Source organism: Phascolarctos cinereus, unplaced genomic scaffold (assembly GCF_003287225.1).
Source record: "Phascolarctos cinereus isolate Bilbo 61053 unplaced genomic scaffold, phaCin_HiC Scaffold_4;HRSCAF=312, whole genome shotgun sequence".
NCBI lineage: Eukaryota > Metazoa > Chordata > Mammalia > Diprotodontia > Phascolarctidae > Phascolarctos > Phascolarctos cinereus.
In genome coordinates, this window is record NW_027555847.1 from 156,652,013 (window position 1) to 156,668,075 (window position 16,063).

Here is a 16,063-nt window from a genome sequence, read left to right on the forward strand (position 1 = left end):
CCAAACATTCTAGCCAAAAATATTTTGGGGGATTCTCTGTCAGTCAACATGTTTGCTTTTCCTCCTACCATGATATCATCTGCAATTTGACAAACATGCTATCTATCAAAGTCAGCTGATACAATTGTTAACCAATACATGGCTAAGCAAAGATTCCTAAAGAATTCCACTAGGAACTGGTTTTCCTATCTAACATCTAACCATGAATAACTATTCTTTGGTTCTGATCATTCTACCAGTTCCAGATCCACTAACAGCATTCATATCTAATTCACATTTCTCCATCTCATCCAGAACAGCATAAAAAGAATAGCAATAGACTGTCAAATCCTTCACTAAAATTTAGTTAAAATATATCTATAGCATTCCCTTGATCTGCCTGACTATAATGACCAATGAGGCACCCTTCTCCTGTACCCTTTAAGTTGCCAGAGCTGGTACCCTTTGAATCCCTGTAGGCTTAATCCTCTCCAGACTTATGGACCATTCTGGCCCCTGGGCAGAGAAAATAGAAGAACATATGGATCTATACTGGGCAGATCAGAATCAAGCCATTCTTACTGGTAGTCCCACTCTGGTTTGTTTGTTTGTTTTTTAAGAAAATTGGGGTTAAGTGACTTGCCCAGGGTCACACAGCTAGTGTTAGGTGTTTGGTCTGAGGCCAGATTTGAACTCAGGTCCTTCTGACTTCAGGGCCAGTGCTGTATCCACTGCACCACCTAGCTGTCCCCTGCTAGTCCCACTTTGACTCATTGTTGATATAACCTCTTCATCCTGTAAGATTTCCTCAGCCCTGGTAATCCACCTCATCACTACCCTCTGCCTCTAGAAGAAGACTGGAAGAAGGTTGGAGGGAAAGGCCTCAAACTCCTATTTAAGGAGACATCTCTTCATTTCTCACACTACTTAGGAACTTCTTTGACTGACCTTCCCCAACTCCCTTTCATGTTTTGTCTTCCTCCGTTAGACTGTAAACTCCCTAAAGGAAAGGATACTTTTTTTTTGGGGGGGGGAGGGCAATTGAGGTTAAGTGACTTGCCCAGGGTCACACAGCTAATGTTATGTGTCCGAGGCTGGATTTGAACTCAAGTCCTCCAGGGCTGGTGCTCTATCCACTGCACCACCTAGCTGTCCCCGATACTTTTTTTTTAAATTGACTATTAGTGAGTCTAACCCTTTACTAATAACAGAGTTCTATCTTTGTTCCTTTGGATTTTAACCTTTATTTTCATATGCCCTAATCCCAAAAGGCAGCATCATTTAGTGAAAATAGCACTGGATTAGGACTGAATCTCAAGCAACAATGAGCAAGTGAAATAGCTTCTATGGACCTCATTTTCCTCATCTACAAAATGAGTGGGCTGAACTACACGAACTCTAAAATCCCCTCCACCTCTCTCTAAATCTATGATCCTATCAAATAAGTCCCTGTCAAAATCCCCTAACTGATATGCTAGTTCCCCAGGTTCCAAGGTCCTACATTGCTCTTACCCTCTGGGGAATGGAGTCTTGTCCTTGAACCCCAAACTTTACGCCCACATTACATGTTGTGCTAACTGGCTAGCACTATGTGCTTCCCTGGATCTCTTCCTACTGCTTACTGCCAGACTTTCCTGCTATTCCACTCACTTGTTTAGATTATCTCTGAAGCCCTTCCAGATCTTCGACCCTACTCTAGTTTCCAAGTTGCAACCCATTCTAATCTGGTGTGCCCTGCCCTGCTGCAAACCAAGATTTTGGTCCAACACAAGCCAATGAGTCTGAACTTTACTTAGTAGGCAATAAAAAGCTATTGAAGGTTTCTAAGCAAGGGAATAATATGATCAGAGAGACTATTCCTGTTTCATTGCTATTAAATTTGTATGACTTCTTACCAGTCATAATATTTATTTTTCCACTCATAAAATGACAATTGTATCTATTATAGTGGTACTGTATGTGAATGAATAAATGAGAAACACCGTGCAGTAAAAGTTCATTAGACTGTTGAGGTCAGAGAACAAGGAATATGTCTAGTTTACAGGCATTCTATTTTCTCCATAATGAGAAAGATGCATCACTATGTACAAACAAGGCATGTGGTAAGTTGGTGTTAGGAATATATTTGACTGACAACGTGTTTAAGTGAAACAGTAACACAGTTGAGTTATTATATTGATAACTACCAAAGGTATCAAATAAGAAAGCAATTGAGAGACTACAAGTCAAACTATGTCTTTGATAATATATGAATTTAGCTCCATTTTAACTCAGATTTCCCCATTTGAAAAAAAAATTGAACTTTGAAATATGAATTAGAGGTGATTATTCATATTCATGAAAGTTTTTTTCACTTTATAAATGGTTCCTTTATTCAGGTTTTTCACAGTTATGTAATTTGGGGAAAGGTAGGAAGAGGCAGAAGAAAAGCTTAAAAACTATAGTAATTAGAAACATTTTTCCCTAGGTAATGAAACATACCTCCCCTCTCCTGACAGAGAGGTAAAGAACTACTGGGACAGAATGTTGTATATATTTTTAGATATGATCATTGTATCAAATGTTTCTGATTACTTGTTTTTCTTTATCACAGCAAAAACTTTAATCTGGAGATAGGGATAGGAAATGACTTTGACATAAAAATGAAAAGCATCAATAAAATATTTTAAAAAAGAAAACTTTTCCTATCATATTGAGGAATGGCTTTTTGAATGTTGTTTGTACCTAGGTAATATTGGGTTGGGCAGCTAGGTGGCCCAGTGGATAGAGTGCCAGGCCTGGAGTCAGGAAGACTTGAGTTCAAATCTGGCTTCAAACACTTACTAGCTTTGTGACCCTGGGCAAGTCACTTAAGGTTTGCTTCAGTTTCATCATCAGAAAAAGGAACTTGAGAAGGACACGGCAAATTACTCTAGTATCTTTACCCAGAAAACCCCAAATGAGGTCACAAAGAGTTAGAAAGGGCTGAAATGAGAATGAACAACAATAATCTTGGGCTAAGTCATTACACCTTTCTAGGGCTCTCTTTCCTCACTTGTAAAATGAGGTGTTGAACCTGATAACCATGGGGGCCCTTCTAGTTCTAAATTTATGATCCAAAGATCTCTGAAATCCTAATGAAACTCAAGAGGGAAAACAATAGATTTACACACAACCATTCAGGAACACGAGTCTTAAGAGACAAACATATATGGATTTGTGGGGTCTTACATCAACCTTAATGCATAATTGTTTATTTTTGCTTAGACTACTGCGATAGCCTCTTAATTGGTCCCCTACCTGATGTTTGTTCCTACTCAAATACATTCTCTACTCAGCTGCAAAAATGATTTTACTAAAGAGCAGGTCTGATCAAGTTACCCATTTACCCAACTAACTGCAGGAGCTCCCTATTACCTCTAGGGTCAAACAAAAATCCCTCTATTTAGCATTTAAAGCTCTTCTTCACTAGGATCCTTCCTATATTTCCAGTCCTTTTTTTTAATTCAATTTTATTTTCAGTTCTAAATGCTCTCCCCTCCCCAACCCACTTGAGAAGGCAAGAAAAAGTCTACGTATATAATCATGCAAAACAAATTCTTGCTTTGCCCATTTTCAAAAGAAGGAGAGGCAGGGAGAGAGGGGGCTGGAATGGGAAAAGAATGCACACTCGAGTCCATTAGCTCTCTATGTGGTGCAAGCTTCATCATGTGTCCTTTGGAATTGTTTTCCCACTTGCTTGCTGTCTCTCACACATAAGATGCTCTAGCTCCATCTCTATACCTTTCCCTGGACTATTATCCATACCTGGAAAGCTCTATCCTCTTTACCTCTGCCTGTTATCTCCCCCATCAGAGTGTAAGCTCCTTTAAGTGGAAGGTCTAGTTTTTTCTTTGCATCTGTAGCACTTAGAACTGGCACACAGTAAACACTAAAAGGGTTGTTGATTGATAGATTGCTTTTCATTTAAGAGGGCAGGTACTTATCAATTTCCTCTTTTAAAATCTATTTAGTTTTAATATATGGGAGTATTTTAATGTGAAGAGAAAGATTAATGTAGCATTATTACTTATTACAACAGTAGTAATTCAAACTTTTTATATGCTCGTTTATAACTTTTTCAAACTTCTTTTGTATTAAACTTCCCAAGCCTGGTTTTAGCCCAATGCTTAATTATTAAAAATCATACATCTAAAGCAGAGATTATTCAATAAGAAAGGCTCATTGTTGACCAAACTGTAACCTGAACAAGTCTTGAAACAGGAGACAGTTCATAAGAACTCAATATAACCAGATTATCTACAAAGTGCTTTCAAAACATGCTCCTGTTGTAAATAGAGCTGATCCTGAACTAAAGTTGTTCCTATTAGAAGGCTCCTGATACAGTCTTAGAAGAATATTAGAAGCATGATACATCAGGATTCCTGGACAGAACGCTCAAGGAAAGGGACCTTCAGCAGAATTTTCATAAGTGATGTTCAACTCTAAAATCCTATGAAGTTAGTTTTTTAAAAAAACGGTTATTGATGCATAAAATAGATGGTCAGCAACGGACCCCTCCATTTTTTTTTAATGGAGACAAAAGGAAGAAACTTGTTCAATGCAAAGGAAAGAAATGGACAGAAGTAAGCAGAGTAATTTTTTAAAGTGACACTGTTAAGAGTAAAGAATCACAGATCATCAAGCCAGAAGGAAACTTGAGATGGTTCAACCCCCTCATTTTACAAATGAGGAAACTGAGGCCCAAAAAAGATTAAGTGACTTGTCAAAAGTTACCAAGACAATGACAAACTAAACAACAGCAAGGTGGTGCCATGGAAAAAGCACTCCTCTCAATTCCTTAGCTCTGCCACTTATCAGCTACGTGATCTTAGACAACTCTGGGCCTCGATGAGCCCAAATCTTAATCTGTGAAAGTGGGGATAACAATGTGCATGACCTACCTCACAATGTTGTTTTGAGGATCAAATGAGAAATCAGAAGAAAATCAAGGAAACAGCAAAGCACAATAAAAAATGTAAGCTAAAATATAGAATTAGCACTTGCCTTGAGTTAAAGAGTTACACAATTCAGAACAGAAAATGAAAAGAAAATTAAAAAAAAGAAAAATTATTAAACACCTGCCAAGGGTATTCTTGAAGAAAATACCAGAAGGAAATCGGCAGGCTTTTGTCACAACTTTATAGTAACAGAATTGATTCAGTAATATAAAGAATTCAAAACTTCATTGTACTTATTATTCATTAATTTAAAACTAATTAACCTAGCAGGGCAAAACATATTAAATGATTTTCTTTTTAAAGTTTGCCAACATCTTTATTTTTACTCAAAACATTTCAAATGTATCCATGGAAAGTAAACATATTTTAACCATTTTCCCACATTAATGTTCTAGGTAAAAGTTGATATATTGCTAATGTGTAATGTGCTTAATATATCTTATGCTTCTGAATCTACCATGGGTATTTTTGTATATCAATAATAAACTAGAGAGGCAGCTAGGTGGCGCAGTGGATAGAGCACCAGTCCTGAAGTCAGGAGGACCTGAGTTCAAATCCAGCCTCAGACCAAACACTTGACACTTACTAGCTGTGTGACTTAACCCCAATTGCCTAAGAATAATAATAATAACAATAATAATAATAAACCAGAGTCTTTCTTTTCCACAACGAAAAAAAAAAGTAAGTGGGAAATGCTGGGGCAGGAGCTCAGGTGTGTCTATTCTCACTACTGTCACATACCTCGTACTCATGTTGTATATTTTCCGCATAGACTTATGTGTGGACATGTCGCCTCTGTCATTAAATGTATATTCCTTTGAGACTGGGGCTGCTTCACTTTTGTCCTTCTCCAGTATGTGGCATAGTGTCTCAAACACAGTAAATGCTTAACAAATGCTTGTTGACTGATTTGTTTTACTTCTTCTGACCAGAACAAAGAGTATATTTTTATTCTGCAGAGTAGGTTAGCCTCCATAAATAAGCACAAATACATGTCTGATACATATGGCCACAACCAGTCTTTATTCAAAATATTAGATTTGATTAAAGGGGAAGACAGGTAAAGAAGAAATAAGACTATCCCTATTTGCTGTTGACATGACGGTTTGCTCAGATTATACAAGGGAATCGGCAAAAGAAACTAACTGAAACAATAGTTTCTACAAAGTTACAGGCTACAAAATCAACAGGTTTTTTAAAAAAATATATAACAACAAAGTCTAAGAGGTAATAAAAGTAAAACCCATTCAAAATAACTACAAAATGTATGAAATACTTGGGAATCAATCTGCCAAAACACACTAAAAGCTAGCATAGATTTAATTATAGTGCTCCTTAAAGAAATAAAGAACAATTTAAATAGCTGGAGTGCTATATTCAGAGCTCATGGCTGGACTGTGCCAATATAATAAAAATGACAACACTACCAAAGTTAACTTAAAAGTTTTACCACGCAAACAATCAAAGGGGATACTTTACAGAACCTGATCAAGTAAAAATTCATTTGTAGGAAGAAAAGATCCAGAACAAGGGTTCTTAAAAGGGGTCCATGGACCCCTTATAGGTCTGTGGATAGATTTCAGGAGGTTGGTAAAGCCGGATGGAAAAAAAACCCCAACACATCTTTATTTCAACACAATTTATTTCCTTTGTAAACCCATGCATTTTATTTTACACATCTAAAAACATTATTCTGAGAAGGGCCTCACCAGATTGTCAAAGAAGTTCATGACACAAAAAGTTAAGAAATTCCTGAATTCTAGAATACCAAGAGAAATAATGAAAAGGTAAGAATGAAGGAGAATAGCATTTCCAGATCTCAAACTATCTTATACAGCAGCAGACATCAAAACTATTTAATACTGGTTTTTAAAAAATAGTGACGCAGATCAATAGCACCAATTAGACAAGGTGGGATTAGAAATCATGGAATTCAATAGCCCAGTTCAAAAACATAAATTACAAAAGGAAAGAATTCCCTATGTGTTGATGATAACTGCTGGGAAAACTAGAAAGTAGTCTAGCTGAAATTAGGCTCAAACCAACATCTTATACCATATTACATAATAAATTCAAAATGTATGTGACCCAAATATTCAAGATCATACCATTAAAAAAACAGAAGAGAAGCAGATCACATATCTTTCACAGCCAAGGGTAAGATATACAATCTTAACTAAACAAGGGATATCTACAGTTACAAAAGATAAAAGTAGATAATATTGATTACATGCAATTGAAAAGCTTCTATGCAAACAAAAGTAATTCATCTATGATAAGAAAGGGAGCTGTCCAACGGGGAAAAAATCTTTGTATTAAAATTCTCAATAAGGGTTTGGTAAATAAGATATATAGATAACTAATAGAAATACCTAAGAAGAAAAGCCATTCTCCAATAGAAACATGGTAAAAGGCTATGAGAAAACAGTTCTCAAAAGAATAACTGTAAACAATTAACAACTGTATGAAAAGATGCTCCAAACCACTAATAAAAGAAACAACTAAGGTTTCACTTCACATCCAGCACACTGGTAAAGATGACAAAAGACAGAAATAGTCAATGTTGGTGGGAAGGACAGGAATAATAATGCTGAGAATTGGTACAACCATTTAGAAAAGCAATTTGGAATTGTGCAAACAAAATGGTTACAATATCCAGCCCCTTTGTTCAAAAGATTCCACTACTAAGCATATATCCCAAGGAAGTCACTGACAGAAATACTCCATATCAGCTAAAATATTTATAACAGCACTTTTTGTGATAGCAAAGAACTGGAAGCAAAGTAGATATTCATCATTTGGGGACTGATAAATAAATTGTGGCATATATACTACTGTTCTGAATATGATGAAAACAAAAAAGAATGGAAAGGCTTCCATGAACCAATGCAAAGTGAAGCACAGCTAAAGAAAATAATATATACAGTTACTTCAACAGAGCCACCATCACAAAACAAATGAAAACGAATGTTACAGAATTACAAAGAATAAGTTTAGCCCCAAACAAGAGATATGAGAAGACAACTCCCCGAACTCCTTTGTTCAGGTGAGAAGGTCCAAAGATGTGGTGCACTGAATACACTGTTGGGTTTTTGGCAGGGAGGGGATGTGTTGATCAGTTTTGCTGATTTTTTTCTTGTTCTTTTCTCCTTCAAAAAATTATTGGTCATTTGGAATGGCTCTCTAGGAAGGGATATGAGATCAGGATACAGGGAGAAATTCTGAGATATAAAAACAAAAGATAGCAATAAAAAACTTATTTTTTTAAAAAATGTCAGATTTTGTTAGGAGTAATGTCCATTAAACGGGAATAATAAAAATTTTCAGTGTAACTGTGCCAGATCTGGCAAGGTCTGTATAATTCAAACCAATTTTTATTCATGAAGGAATTAGTTCTTTTATCTCAAATATAACTGATAATTCTATTTATAGGACATTGACTCAATAGAAAAGACAACTGATAATAGACAACTGCCTAAGACAACAGCTGTGAAAGTACTGGAAATATTCAATATGTTACTGAGTTCTCATGAATATCTGTAGATTAGGATATTAATGAGTATTAAATGAAATCATGTTCCTTATCTGAATTTTGCTTGTAAGTTGCATCCCCAAAGCATCTTTCAAAGGCTGCTTTATTTTGAAAATGATAAGGTAATTTTAAAAGTGTTTACAGTTACTTATCTCAAGTTTTTTTTCCTTTACCTTAATTATACTACAAGTCAAACCATGAGGAAATTAGATTTGTGCTTTTCAGGTAGTAGAAATTATAAGAGAAATTATGTAAAATAAAGTATATATATTTTTGGAACTCAGTCATATCAAAATAGAGTAGACCTTACAAACTCTAAATAGGGAAATTTATTTTTGACCTTTCTCCAGAACATGACTGAGTTTTGATTTGATGCTTTCTTGTTTCCTTGTTTTTTGTCCTGTCTAGTGTCATTCTACATCTTTCCTAAAACAATTATAACTAGCTCTGTAAGAAACTTTAATCTACAGGTCATTATTATCTTGTATTTACAGAGTAACAGAAAGAGGATTTGAATGGGAAACTGAGACCCAGGTTTTAGTCCCTGACTCAGTAACTCATTGGATGACCATGAACAATTCACCTCCTGCTTCTGGCCTTCCGCTGTTCGTCAGTAAAATGAAGGAGTGGTTCAGAGAATCAAAAAGGTCCTTCCTTCTCTAAGATGCTAGGATTCCAAGACATACATATTTTCTGCATTGTTATTCAGAAAAATCATAATTTAAAACCAATTTTATAATTTTTCATTAACTTATAGATTCTTTTGATCAGCAAATGAGACCTGTAACTCATAACGGATGTTGCTTCAATGATATTTCTTAAAAAGGGGCATATTCATACCAGCAAAAGTATTTTAAACAATAGCTTTCCTCTAAAAAGCAAAGAATTTTTTTTAGTTTTTTAAAATTAATTTTTAGTTTTGGACATTCACATAAGATTTTGAGTTTTAAATTTTCTCCCCCTTCCTACCCAAGATAGCGTGCAGTCTGATACAGGCTCTACGTACACATTCATATCAAACATATTTTCACGTTAGTCATGCCATAAAGAATTAGAACCAATGGGAGGAACCACAAGAAAGAAGAAACAAAACAAAACAACAACAAAAAAGAGAGCAAATAGTATGCTTCGATCTGCATTCGACTCCATAGTTCTTTCTCTGGGATGTGGATGACATTTTCCATCACAAGGCTTTTGGAGTTGTCTTAGATCCTTGCATTCCTGAGAAGAGCTAAGTCTATCAAAGTTAAGAGCAAAGATCATTATCAAAGCTCTGTACTACCTAGGTTCTTATCTGTTACCATGTCAGAGAACAAGCATTTATTAAGCACCTATGATGTGTTAGGTATTGTCCTAAGATCTGAGAATACAAAGAAAGGCAACAACTATGGACAAACAAGATATATACAGGATAGATTGGAGGTAATCAACTGAGCAAAGGCACTAGTATTAAGGGGAATCAGGAAAGGCTCCTTGTAGAAGGTGGTAATTTGGCTGAGACTTAAATGAAAGCAAGAATCCAGGCGGCAGGAATGAGGAGTGAGAAGATTCTAGGTATGGGGTACAGTCAGTGCAGTCAAAGATGGAGTATTTTTTGCAAGGAACAGAAAGGAGGCCAGTGTCACTGGACTGCATAATGTGGAGGTGAGTAGGATGTAAGAAGAATGGAAAGGTAGGAGAGGACCAGTCTATGAAAAGTTTTGAATGCCAAACAAAAGACAGATTATATTCGATTCTGGAGGAAGAATGAATAGGGGATAACATGGTCACACCTGTGCTTTAGGAAGATCAATTTGATAGTGGAGTGTAGGCTAGACTACAGTGGGAAGGGACTTGAGGCAGGGAGAATAACCAGTAGACTACTGAAATACTTCAGCCTTGGAGTGATGAGGACTTGTACTAGGATGATGGCCATATCAGAGGAGAAAGGGTAGAATACATGAGAGACTGAAACTGATTGGATACAGAGGCAGGTGAGTGTGAGAATGAAGAGGTGATGACACTCAGGTTGGGAGCTGGGATGATGGAGAGGATAGTAGTGTTCTCCACCGTAATAGGTAGACAGAAATAGAGAGAAAATGGGGAGGGCTTCGTGGGGAAAGATAATACGTTCAGTTTTGGAACTGCTGAGTTTAAAATGTCTATGGTACATTCAATTTGAGATGTCCAGTTGGGATTTGGAAACGTGAGACTGGAGGTCAGGTGAGAGGTTAGGACTGGATCAGTTGATCTGAGATGAAAGAGATAATTGAATCCATGGAAGCTGATGAGAATGATAAGAAAATAGCATAGAAGTAGAAGAGGGCCCAGAACAGAGGCTTAGGGAACACCTATGGTTAGTGGGCATGACCTGGATAAAAATCCAGCAAAGGAGACTGAGGAGTGGTCAGACAGGTGGGAGAGAGCCAAGATAGAACAGTGTCATGGAAACCTAGAGAGAATCAAGGGGAATTCAGTGCTTCACAGTGTCAAAAGCTATAGAAAAGCTGAGAAGAATGAGGACTGAGAAAAAGTCATTAGACTTGATTAAAAATCATTAGTAACTGGAGATAGAAATTTCAGTTGAGTGATGAGTTATGAAGTCAGACTAATAATTTGTGTAGCTATGTTATCTAAGCAAACTTTACCACACCTTTATAAAGTAGGCAGAAATTATCCCCATTCTACAGATGAAGAAACTCAGGCACAAGGAAGTTTATATAATTTTAAGTATGGCTAAATATTTTTCCATTATCTTGGGTACATAGTTCCAAAACTAGCTGTCACTAGTTTTGGCCTATAAGAACTAAATCTAAGCAAGTAGCTGAATATACAAATATAACCAAAAAAAAATCATTCTTCTTCTTTACTGGCAACATCATTCAAGAGTCCTTCAGATTTTAAGCTCTGAAGTTTGCATTTTATGCTACAGGCAATGAGGAATTGCTGAAGCTTCTTAAGCAGGGCAGTGATATGGCCTGGACCTGTGCCTTGGGAAGATTATTTTGGCAGTTGTGTGGAGAATGGAAAGACTGAAAATAGAGAAGCTAATTAAGAGGCCATTGCAACAGTCCTAGTAAAAGGTGATAAGGGCTTGAAGGAGGGTAGCAGCTATAAATGGAAGAAAGGACACAGAGGCCAGTGATGCTGTAGAGACAAAATTGACAAGATTTGACAAACGACCGGTGAAGGAAGAGTCAAGGACGACTTCAATTTGAAAACTCAGATTATTGGAGGTATAGTGGTGCCCTCTGCAGAAACAAGGGAGTTTGGAGGAGTGGGTTTAGTAGAACAGAAAATTAATTGCATTTTGTTCATATTAGTTTGGAGAAGTTGATAAGCTCCACTAGGAGGCAGTTAGTAATGAAGGACTGGAGCTCAGAAGAGAGATTAGACATGTATATTGTACACAGACTTGAGAATTATCTGCACAGAGATGATAATTAAACCCATGGGAGTGGAGGAGATCACCAGAAAAGAGGGGGTAAAGAGAGAAAAGATGGCCCAGGACAGAGCCCAGGGGATGCTCATACATAACGGGCAAGAGATGGAGAACGATCCAGCAAAGGAGACTGCAAAGGAGTGGTCAGATGATGGGTAGAAGAGGAATGACATAGGCCACCAAGGAGGATAGCTTTACATGTGTAAAAGATGTTCTTCATAGTTTGCAAAGTGTTATTACACATACCCTCTCATTTAATCTTCACAACCACCCTATAAGGTAGATACCACAGGCATTACTCTCCCCCTTTTATGGATGAGTTTAGCTGACTTGCTCACAGTTACACAGCTAAGTAACTTTCCAAACTTGGATTTGAACCCAAGTCCAGTAGTCTTTCATTACACTATTCTGCTTCAATTTATCAAATACTCAAAAGCATTTGACTCTTATAACTATAGTAAGCAAATTTGGCTGCCCAGAGAAATTCTAGGAGATCCAAAGGGACTCTCTGATAATTTGAGAATTGTTAACAAGAGCTATAGTATCCTAACATGTTGCTATAAGTAATACACCAATAAACAGAGCTGATACAGTAAGAATGAAATTAACATATGAGATGCAATATGGCAGAGTAAAGGGAGGGCCAGGAAAACTACATGACCATGATCAAGTCAATACTTCTCAATGCTACAAGCAGCTTTCTAAGAGTCTAAGCTACAGACAGTTTTGGAGTCTAAGTTACAGTCTGTTTTGGAATCCTCCACATTGTTGAAATCACAGGCCCACACTGGTCAAGAATACAACAAGGATCCAATTGTTTGTTTACTCTTCTGGAAAACTCTTTCAATTCAGTAAGCCAGAAACATAATCAGGGTCATAGGATCATAGACCATCACTGGAAAGAGCTCAGAGACCAGTTAGTCTAGCACTCCTCCTATCACTGTATGGATGAAAAATGTCCCAAGAAAGTTAAATCAATCACTCTACAAATTCACAAGATCTAAGTAGAAGAGACCTCAGAGGTTACAAAGACTGCTTAAAATTAAGAAGTAGGAGATCATTCGCTCATAATTTATTGAATAATTACTCTATATAAATTATGAACTGTTTGTCAAGCCAGTAAGACACTGATAAGTCTGAAAATGATTGAGATCTCATATTAGCTCTTTCCAAGGAGATATTATAGACAGCTGAATGATATTCATCAGTAATTAAAAAAAAAAGTAGCAATGAATTAACCTGAATAGCATACTACTGTGATGCACTTACTAAAAAAGTAGAGAAAAATAAGGCCTATGTATCCCAGGCCCTCTGGAAAGCTAAAAGTATGGTGCCTACCTAATGATAAATTCCAGATGAAGCTGAAGGACTGCAGCAGTGTCCAAAATGTTTTAAGACTGAGACAAAATTACACACTAGCTTTTTAAACAGCCTTATCACCGTACTTGTGAGAAGTGCATTATAAAGTATAGCAAAATCACTAACAATGAGGTCCTGAAAAACAGCTAGTCCATCATCACTGAAGTGATTTTCCCTGCAACATATTACACTGCTTAATTTTCACATGGGCACAGGGACATCTAAACAACTACTACATCAGCAGAGGGAGGGACACTATAGGCAACACATACGTAAAAAAATGCTTTAAATATCCTCTGACGTGACATAAGCTATGGACAGCTAAGAAATAACAGTATTAGACTCACTAAGCCTACAGCATTTCACAATGGGTCAATCTCATTTTAAGTGAAGACATCAAGCCACCTGTAAGGCATCTGCCATACTGATTAGTCTGCAATCTTCACATTGACATAGCAAGGAAAGGTCAGTTTGAGACTCTTCCAGTCTATCTGTACATGTGGATCACAACTCCAACAATGACATCATCTTAATAGGAAGGTAAAACATACACAGTGGAATCAATTATTTATATTCCTGATGCCAGGGCCTCAGTACCAGCAGGCTTGTTACAAGCCTCCTAATTTATATCTTGAGAGCAATAATTGCCCTCCTAGCTCAGACTAATTATTCAGTGAATACTGTTCCTGATGGTAGAAAAAAGGGATGTTCCATGGGAGGGGCAGTTTATCTCCATAACCTCAAATATTCACTGAATCAGAACTGGAAGAACTTCAGAAGCCATCTAGTGTAATACATGACCATATAGAAATTCCCTTCACAACAACTCCAGTCATATAAAGATCTGTAGATATTCTAAAGGGGAAATCCACTACCATTTCACCTGTCTGGCTTCAATTGCCCTATGCATAAAATGGAAGGACTGGACTAAGTGACCTCTACAATCCTTTCCTCCTTGAAAATCTATGATCCTATGATTCTATGATCTCTTAAGGCAGCCCAATTCATACTTGGATATTTCTAATTGTTAAGAAAGTTTTCCCTTGCATGAAGACTAAATGCTTTGCAACCTGAGCAGTTGCTCCTGCATGTCTACAACCTCCTCAGCAACCACAGCCCAGGAGAGAAAGTTCTTACCACCAAAATCCTTAGCACTTGTCAAATGGTTCAATATCAGAAACAGATGATTTTATCAGTGGAAATGGCATTAAAGAAGATGCAATGCCATCTGCATTGCTCCTGTATCCTAAGGATCATGGAGCCTTTTCTCCTAAAAAGCAGCCGAAAACGTGTTGTCTCCCCATTACAGCCAGTCATGGGGCAGCTAGGTGCTGTAGTGGATTGATAGCCTGGCTTGGAGTCCAGAAGACCTGAATTCAAATTCAACCTCAGATACTTACTAGCTCTGTGACCCCGGGAAAGTCACTTAACCTGCTTGCTTCAGTTTCTCCATCTGTAAAATGGGGATAATAGCCCCTATTTCCAAAGATGGTCAGGAGGGTCAAATGAGATAATATTTGTAAAGCACTTAGCATGCTGCCTCTGGCACATAGTAAGTGCTATATAAATGTTTGCTACTATTATTTTTAGAGTCTCATTACAATGTGAGTTCCTTCAGGTCAGGGAGTGTTATTTACTATTTGTATCCCTAGTGCATGGCCCAGAGCTTTGCACAGAGTATTTTATCAATGCTTTTTGATTTATTAATTCATTGAGTGGCATAACCTACTTTAATAAGTTGTCACAAATTTGCAGATCCACTAATTTATCCAAACTCTTCTCAAAACAATTTAAATGTTTAGGTAATAAGTTTCACATCCTTTACACTTTACTAAGTCTCATGCTTCGTTCTCCCTAAGGCCTAGATGAAACTAACTATTGAAGGGTGAGTTTTGATTAAAGGGAAAGGGAGGGGTATAATTTTTGGACTCCCAATGCCCTTAGGAAAGGTTAGCTTTGGGAGGGGGTTCTTTCAATGTGTGGGGATAGCCAAAGGGTAGCAAAAAGCAGGGGAAAATCTTATACCTCCCTGGTATCCTTAGAGCTTAGCACCTCTCCTGGCACACAGTAGGTGCTTAATCAATGTTTATTGACTGAATGCCTGATTGCTGGAGGACAGTGGCTAGAGGTAAAGAAAGAGATGGAAAGGACTTCGAAACAATTTTGTCTACTTTATAAAACTGCCCTCGGAGAGGCCTAACTCCCAACTCTCCTGTTCCCGCTCTAGGTTCCTATGGGTTTGGGGGTGGGGAGGCGGCCTCTCCTTCTCCGGAGCTTCACTGGCCCTTCCAGCCGCCCTACACCTGGGGCCACACGGCCACCTCCTGCCCCCGGCCCCCAGCACGGGCCCAGCTCCCTCCCTCCTCCGGAGCCCCACGCGGCTTCCTTCATCCCTAGCCTCAACCCCGCACTCCCCGAGTGTCTCCCGGGCTCCCTCCAACCACCGACTCTCGTCGCATCTCCCCACTTCGGGAACGCTTTTCCCCTCTCTCTCACCTGCTGAGGCATCCGAACCTTTGACTCTAGCTGCTCTGACACCCCGGGGCACTGCCCCTGGTGACTCTGCGGTACGTCAACAAACCGATCCACGGAGAAGGCGAGGCCGCATCCCCATGGCAACACCGCTAAGCACCCGTTCGAACGCCGCGCCGACTCCCGCGCGCGCCGGCCTACCCCGGGAACCCGCCAATGGGAACCCTGGGAGGAGGCGGAGGGAGGGAGCGGTAGGAGTCGCTCCACCCTCCTTGCTCTTAGACCAATCAGAAGCTATCAGGAAACAGTGGGTGGGGAAGG

The 16,063-nt window shown here is 38.2% G+C and overlaps 1 protein-coding gene across 3 annotated transcripts in view; it reads right to left on the reverse strand.

Annotated features, from left to right (window-relative positions):
• Positions 1-15,937, reverse strand: part of KIF24 (kinesin family member 24) — a 72,813-nt gene extending 56,876 nt beyond the window's left edge. For all 3 annotated transcript variants that reach the window (XM_020966981.2, XM_020966989.2, XM_078152686.1), the window contains exon 1: positions 15,767-15,937. The gene's annotated coding sequence lies outside the window, so the exon portion shown is untranslated. The remainder of the gene's footprint in view (positions 1-15,766) is intronic.
• Between the last annotated feature and the right edge of the window lie 126 nt (positions 15,938-16,063).